We start from the raw sequence: 8,134 nt of genomic DNA, 5'->3' as shown, positions 1-8,134 counted from the left end.
TTCATAAGAGCTTTGAAAAAACCCTAGCTTGACTATTGCCAACCAGACATTTTGTCTCTTCCCACGTAGATCCCTTATGTTGGTATGTCCACTATTTCATTTCTCAGAGTTTTACTAACTTGTGGGTATAAATCTCATGCTACGTACAGATTTGTAGTTTCCTTGACTCTCCCTGGAACCTGATTTGAAGACTGGCATAACATTTGTCATTGATCTAGTCCTCATGTACCAAAGAAGTTAAACTGAGAGGTTACACACTACCCTTGGCAATTCAGCTATTTCATCCTTGACTTCTTTTAAAGCATTTATGTCGACACTGTTAGTCACCAGTTAGTATTTGCGTTGTCAATGTTTCCACAACCTCTTTAGCCACTTCAGTCAGGCATACTCTCTGAGGGACATCCTCCCTCTCCAAAGGGATCCAACATGGATCTACAATTTAGTCCATAGTGAAAGCTTATATAAAGAATTCTTTTGGCTTCTCAGCAGTGGTCTTGTCATCTCAGTGCTCCTTTAGTGCCAGGAGTACCATTTGGCTCTACAGCCTCTCTGGTACACTTCCTGCTTTTGATATGTCAGAAGGGATGTTTAGTATTCATCTCATCCTTTTTGCTCATTGTTCCTTGAGCTCTATTTTGACATGCACTGTTGCATTTATACAATTAATCTGCCAGAGTTTACAATCCTTTGTCTTTTCCTCGTTTGGATACAATTTCAGCTTTTTGAAAGATGCCTTCTTATTCTAATAACCTACTTATTGTGCTGATTAGACACACTTGCTTCCTTTTTACCCTCATTCAAGCCCTTCTTAACAGGTGGTACACACTAGTGCTGGGCTTCCAGTATGCTGTCCCTCAGTAACCTCCTTGAAGCCTGCAAAGATTTACTCCCTTTAGGTTCAGTTTAACAAATCCCGAATTTTCACGTATTTCCCTTTTTTGAAGTTGTGTACCACTGGGGTATTAATGGTGGGGAGGTGAGGCTGACCTTTTTACTTCTTTAAGAATGCTGAATTTGAATTTAGAACTTGTTTACACTCCATTAAAATCAACACTGTTGTATCTATGGAGGGATAGGTTAAGAACTACAGGTCATGATCTACCGGGTTTTAAAGGAGTAATTTCTTTTGGTGTCTCAAAGCTGCTTAAAAAATGGTAACATAATTAAGACCTACTCAAGGATTTTGGCCTAATGAAAGCCAGAGGTACTAAAAACTTCAAAGCAGGAATGAATTCAACAATGGGCTACATTAGCAGCATTAGCAGCCTTTAAGATAGAGAATAATTTATATAACTAAGAGCAGTGTCCTTTTGACATTCATTTAGTAGTGCCATTTTTAAACTATAATCAACAATCCCCTCTTTATTAATTTTAATATGCCACATATGTTATTCAAAGTATGTCAACCGTAGTTTTAATTAGTTAAAAGATAGGGAGCCACTAAAAATACACAGTAATCAGTGAGAAAGCTGAGACATTAAGCATTCTTTAGCTCATTTTTAAGCTGGTGCTTTACTAAATCCCTACAAGCTCTCTAGATCTTCTCATGTGCCTGCAGAACATGGTAGTTTGAAAGCATCAAATTAACTTTTGTAAGAGCCATTTTATGAGATACATTTATGTTTTTATGGGTGACTTCCCTTTTTAAAATCTGAATCCTGTCAGGAAAACAAAGCAATTCTGATTTATTTCACACAGTTAACCCCTTCTTGTGGTTCAATTCAAGATACAATTCTGTAAAGAAATTGGTTACAAATCTGGCTCAGATTTGCATTATGGTGTAAGAAATCATTAGTTCTCTAAAGATACTTGTAGTGCCTCCAAAAGGTTTTGCTAATACTTCTCAACATACTGAATAAACCTAAAGTCACTGAAGGTGACATAATTCAAGTTAGGCAAACCTTTGAAGCCATTGCGGGAGAAAAAAAGTCATACTATGCTCTATTTAGAAACTATGTGTCTTGGTATAACCCCGGCCGGCAACCAAGCCCCACGCAGCCACTTGCTCACTGCCCCCGACCCAGAGGGATGGGAAGGAGGATCAGAAGGGAATGTAAAACTCAAGGGTTGGGATAAGAACAATTTAATAGATAAAACAAAAGCTGCACACTCAAGCAAAGCAAAGCAAGGAATCCATTCACCACTCCCCATGGGCAGGCAGGTGTTCGGCCATCCCCAGGACAGCAGGGCTCCATCACGCTTAACGGTTACTTGGGAAGACAAATGCCATAATGTTGGATGTTCCCACCCTTCCTTCTCCTTCCCCCAGTTTATATACTCAGCATGACGTCATGTGGTATGGAACATCCCTTTGGCCAGATGGGGTCACCTCTCCTGGCTGTGTCCCTTCCCAATTTCCCGTGTCCCTTCAGCCCTCTCGCTGGCAGGGCCCAAGGAACTGAAAAGTCCTTGATTTAGTATAAACATCACCCAGCAACAACTAAAACCATCAGTGTCCTATCAACACTGTTCTCACATCATAGCCAAAACACAGCACTGTAGTAGCTACTAAGAAAGTTAACTCCATCCCAACTGAAACCAGGACACTACAATAACATATGATTTAAGATCCACTTAAAACAGTACAGGTAACAATATTTCTGGCATGGTTGAAGAAAGCTTGATTTTACAGACTAATATTCTTCACGTGCAGTATTTTGCATGTAATTTTCCAGGCCTTATGAAAGACAATCCTAGCAATGCCTATCAGCAGAGCTGGAATTTTAATATCATGGCACAGACCTCTGTCATTTGAACCAACAGTTGTATTCACAGCAGGCTGTTCAGGCAGATCACTGGAGGAGACACATGTGGCTTTTGTTGAGCCTTTTCAGACAGTGGAGTCCACTCACTAGTTCCTCACAGTCCCTACTGCCTACCTTCTTTTACCCTACTTTTGTAGACCTTTGCTGTTTCTGCCTGCCCACATCAGTCCTTGTCCTCATCCTATCATCTTCACTCTTGTCTCCTTACTATTCCCCAGTTTGCTTTATTTCTCTTGACAAAACTATGTCTTTTTCTCTGGTATTGGTCATAAAAATAACTGCAATATTTAAGCTGATGTTCAAAAACCTTTTCTTCTTAGACAAATACCCAAAGGAAGTTCAATCTCGGTTGCATTTGGATTAATGCAAATATAAGCATTTGGTAAATAGGAGCTTATATAAAACCCTAGCTACCAAGCTGTCTGTAACAGCTAAGTAACCTTTTGGCAGTGTCAGAAAAGCCTGTAATAAAGAAGGCTGTCTGAATTTAGCTTGGAATCCAATCATTAAAAATGAAATCTAGGAGTTAACCTTCCCCCTCGCTGTCATGTCTGCATCCCAGCTCTGCCTTCACCCAGCAATGTCTGTGCAATGCATTAGCTTTTGTGGAGAAAGTGGCAATTTGATATTTTTTTCTGAAAATTTCAAAAGGCAAGGACAAACCGTGGCACTCTGCAGGCATACGTTTGCTTGTATGTGCTTCTATTTTCATATCAAAAACACCTCCCAAACCCAAAGCCAATGAATGGCAATTAGATACACGGATAAGGAAACCCACAATTCATGATTATTGCTCTGAATTGAGCATTGCATGACACTGAACATTGCAAAGTCAAAATAGTCATGGACACCCTCCATTCTGGGCAGGCAGCATGAATAACCCAGACTAATGTTGTCTTGGGAAAAAATACTTTGAGAACAAACATGTGACCAATCACATTATCACCCCTTATTAGTTTCTTTCACAACCTCTGGCAACCTGAACATTTCAAATTCTTTCCTAGTGACATCTGTATTCATGAGTCTAACTCAGATTAAAACCCACAGCAACAACACTGCCCTTGTGTAAGTAAACATCACTGTCAGCCCTGTCCCTGTACGGACTGAAACCCATTGCCCTTTGGAGCTCTGCTATCAGCTCTTTCCTATTGATCCACTTTGCGTGAGCAGATACAAAGGATATCCCACAGCCACCTGTAAACCCTGCACCTTCTAGTTTCCAACTGAAAACAGTCCTGCTCCTCATTATTTCTCTGCTCTTTCCTCATCAACTCCTAATACCTATCAAGCGCCCCATTTTCATCATTTGGGAGGTGGCTTAAAAACTGCAAGACAAGCAACAAACACAAATGGATGGGAAAGGTTTACTTGCAGTTATACGTACTCCATCTGCACTCTACCTAGGCTGAACAGCACAGTCTGCTTAAAGCATCTTCCACAGCATGGCAAGGAAAATGGGAGAATGAACATCAGCATCTCAGTTATACAGAATGTGTTCCCATCACGCTGACCGACATGTGAATACATTTTCTGTCTGAACTAATACGTTTTTGCCGCAAAGTTAAAATCTTTTTCATATTACACTGACCAACATGCTTAATTTAAATGTTTTATTTGGGTCAGGATTTTAAACTGTCAGCTTTTTTTAGTTGAGACATATCTTTTGGACTTGGTCCAATTAATATTGAAGTAAAGTGTTTTCACCAGCACTTAACCTGAATATCAGCTGCAAAATAAAACCACTTGTCAGGAACAAAAGTGCAGACTATGCAAACAAATCCACAAATTTCATCAATTTTTGCAAGAGCAAAATAGCTGTACTGAAGATCACTGGAACTGTTCCAAGAAAAAGGGGATATTTATACTCATTTAAATTCACACTTAACTTCAGAGGTTGAACTTCCCTGGGTAGACTGCATTTTGAAAGTACGATGGAGAAGAACATCAAAGCTAGCAAACCTGCACAGGAAAAGAGGTTTCACAGACTGCTCTGAGGTACGCGGCAGCAAACCTAATTTATCATAATATTCAACAAATAGAAGCACTTGAAGTATGATACAGCTCCATTCTCCAGCTCTTATGAACATGCCCACATGCCTATTTCATCAGTCGTATGTCAGAGACTATAGCTCTTTTGTCTTCCATGTGGCAGTTTTCAGAAGCTGCCAAAGGTCATAAAAGTAAGAAGGATAGGCAAACAAAGGGAAAACATGTTTTTCTTTTAGGGAAAGGCAGATTCAGAACTCTAGTTTTGAGCTGAGTGACTGGTGGAAAAAAAGAAAAAAAGAAAAAAAGAAAAAAAGAAACGGGAGTGCAACAATTATTACAATTCAGTCAGTTTGACTTACCAGATTTAGCAATATTTCCTATTCTTTTCAGTGGCATGGCCACATGCAATCCTAAGTAAATTTTCTAAAATAACTGCTATGAATTATGGCTTTTTGGTATGAGTTCAAAGCTCTCCATTACAGATCTACAGCCTGACTCATTGTTTTTGGACTAATGATTATCCTGTAGAACCTACAAAAACTTTCTCCTTGGGAGATACAATGGAAGGTTTCTCAAGTGCTTAAACCTACTACTGTCACCACTTAAGGATTCATAGAATTAGTTAGTGGGACTTTCTGAAAGTACCCAAAACCTAAACTATTCCTGGAATAAAAGTTCCCCTCAGTATTGACATATAGATGCTCTACCAGGAAACACCCTGCCTTAATTCACTCAGACCTGATCACTCACATACCTTTAAACACAAATACAATTTTTTTTGTATTTCTCTCCATTGCTTTGTGTATTCAGAGGATATTCAAGAAACCTGCCAAGCCACACACTTAAAACATAAAGTATATTCTTACACCTCAGCAGCTGACTACCTTTTGCTGCTATCTGATCCCAGTTCCTCTAAGTCTTCCTCCTCTCCTTTCATGAAGCTCATTTCCATATGGATTTATCATTCTTCAGACTGAGTCACCATCTCCATTAGGCTTCCTGGTCTTTAGGCTATGTTAGTGCTGGAAAGGCCAGAGGCTCTTTTACAGTGGTAGAAGTATAGATGCGCCTCTTTTAGATTTTTAGTCTGTCCTGTGTTTCTTCCCTGCCCTGAGCTAGTAAGAGAAATTTATGGTCTTTACATGACATGGTATGAAATCCATTTTAGGACAATGGTCCTTGTTCCCTGCCAAATCTGGAATTGGAAAACTTTCCTAGGGATGGGAGGCTTTGAAGAATACGACCATCTACCAGTAAACTTCAGTTAGGCTTTTTTCCTAAAAAAAGAAAAAAAGAAAAAAAGAAAAAAAGAAAAAAAGAAAAAAAAAGTAGATGTCACTTTTTTAGATGTAGATTATTTGCAGAAATGTCAACGTCTAAATAAGATAAACTGTATCTGGCAAAGCAGAACCCACACTGCTGAAGCTGCTTTATCTCAGTGGAACAGGGGCAGCTTTGTATTCGTGAAAGGGACCATCAGAAAGGGTGCTGCTCTCTTATTATTTAGTCTAACAACTGAAGGAAGCAAAAGACCAAGCTTTTTTTTTTATTATTTTTTTTTAAAGCAACTCTTACACAGATTGTGACGGGAGTATTTTGTGAAAGACACTCTCACATCTCAGTTGAAATCAGGTCTAGTCAGGGAAGGAAGCTTTTGCTTCCTTTTGCTACTGATTAAGAGTCTAGGGCTTAAAGGGCAATTCCAGACAAGGAAGGAGATCTTTATCGCTGTTCTTGGAACAGTTCCCACTGTTGTGCTCATTTTCCCCCTTCTTTTAATTACAATTTACAGCTGAAAAACCCATCTCAGAGAATGGTACTGGTATACCAGCTGTTCTATGAAGATGCTAGATCATTCGGCATTGTTACGTTTTCAATACTTATAAATGTTTCTAATAATATTACATGGTTTCAATCAGTAAACGGTACTTAAGAACTACCACAGCTGTTTTCTGAGTAGCTAAAGTAGATCAGCTTGTAAGAAAGCAACACAGGAAAGTCCTCCTCTAAAGAATACAGTGTGGGCTGAAGCCATCTGGCAAGTATTACAGGTCACCTTCTCCACTCAGCAATATTCACCTAGGGTCTGGTCCACACAGAAGAAATATTTGACAATGCAAACCAGGACAGCTTAGCATCAGCTCTCAGAATTCAGATATAACACCTCTCCTTAATCAATCAGCAAAGTCACATGGACATGGTTTCCATGCTAAATTAGAGAGACATGACAAATGGCAGAACTTCAGTTCGCAGTGACCTGAGAAACCCAGGGACTGGGGCAACAGAAAACTTGTGGGATTCAGTAGCAAGAAGTAAACCTGGGGCAGAATAATCCCAGGCATCAGTATGGGCTGTGAACTGGCTGGCACAGCAGCAGCCTCAGTGAAAAGACCCAGTGGATGCCAAGTTGAACATGTGCCGACTGTGTGCTCCCATCATGAGTAAACCACTAAGGGTTACTTTAGGGGAACATGGCCAGCAGATTAAGGGAGGTTATTCCTTGCTTCATCTGTTAGCTGGGGGAGCGGGGCATAGCTGGTTTACTGTGTTCACTTCTGGGAACCCACATACACTTCAGGAGGGATGTTAAAACTTGGGTCTATAAAGTGTTAAAGAGTTTGTTACAGACCACCCAACAAGGACAAGAGACAGATGAAGTGTTCTTTAAGCAGATGGAGAAGTTTCAAGATCACTAGCCCTTGTTCTTTTGAGGGACTTCAACCTACTGGATGTCTGCTGGAAATACAAAACAGCAGAGAGGAAACAGCCTAGGAGGTTTCTGCAGCGCATGGAAGAGCTTCCTGACACAGCTGGTCAGAGAGCCACCCAAGGGAGATTCCCCACTGGACCTGCTGTTTGCAAACAGGGAAGGACTGGTGGGGTGATGCAGTGCTCCCAGGATGTCTTGGGCATACAGATCATGAGATGACAGAGTTTTCTATTCTCAGAGAAGTAAGGAGGGGGGCCAGCAGAACCACTACCTTGGACTTCCAGAGGGCTGACTTTGGCCTGTTTAAGAGTCCCTTGGGAGAGAGTCCTCAAAGGCCAAAGGGTCCAGGAAGTCTGGACATTCCTCAAGAAGGTGGTCTTAACGGCACAGGAGCAGGCTGGCCTTATTTGATGAAAGACAAGCCGGCGGGGGAGAAGACCAGCTGGACTGAAGAGAGAGCTTCGACTGGAATTCAGGGAGAAAAGGGGAGCTTACCACTTTTGGAAGAAGGGGCAGGCCACTCTGGAGGACTGTAAAGATGTCACGGGGTTATTCAGGGTGAAGATTAGAGAGGCAAAAGCCCAGCTAGAACTCAGGCTGGCCACTGCCATAAAAAATAACAAAAAAGGCTTTTAAAAATACATTAGAAACGAAAGGAGGGCCAAAGATA

This window comes from Falco cherrug, chromosome 3 (assembly GCF_023634085.1).
Source record: "Falco cherrug isolate bFalChe1 chromosome 3, bFalChe1.pri, whole genome shotgun sequence".
Classification (NCBI taxonomy): Eukaryota; Metazoa; Chordata; class Aves; order Falconiformes; family Falconidae; genus Falco; species Falco cherrug.
The sequence above is the reverse complement of the archived record's forward strand: the minus strand, read 5'-3'. Positions refer to the sequence as shown.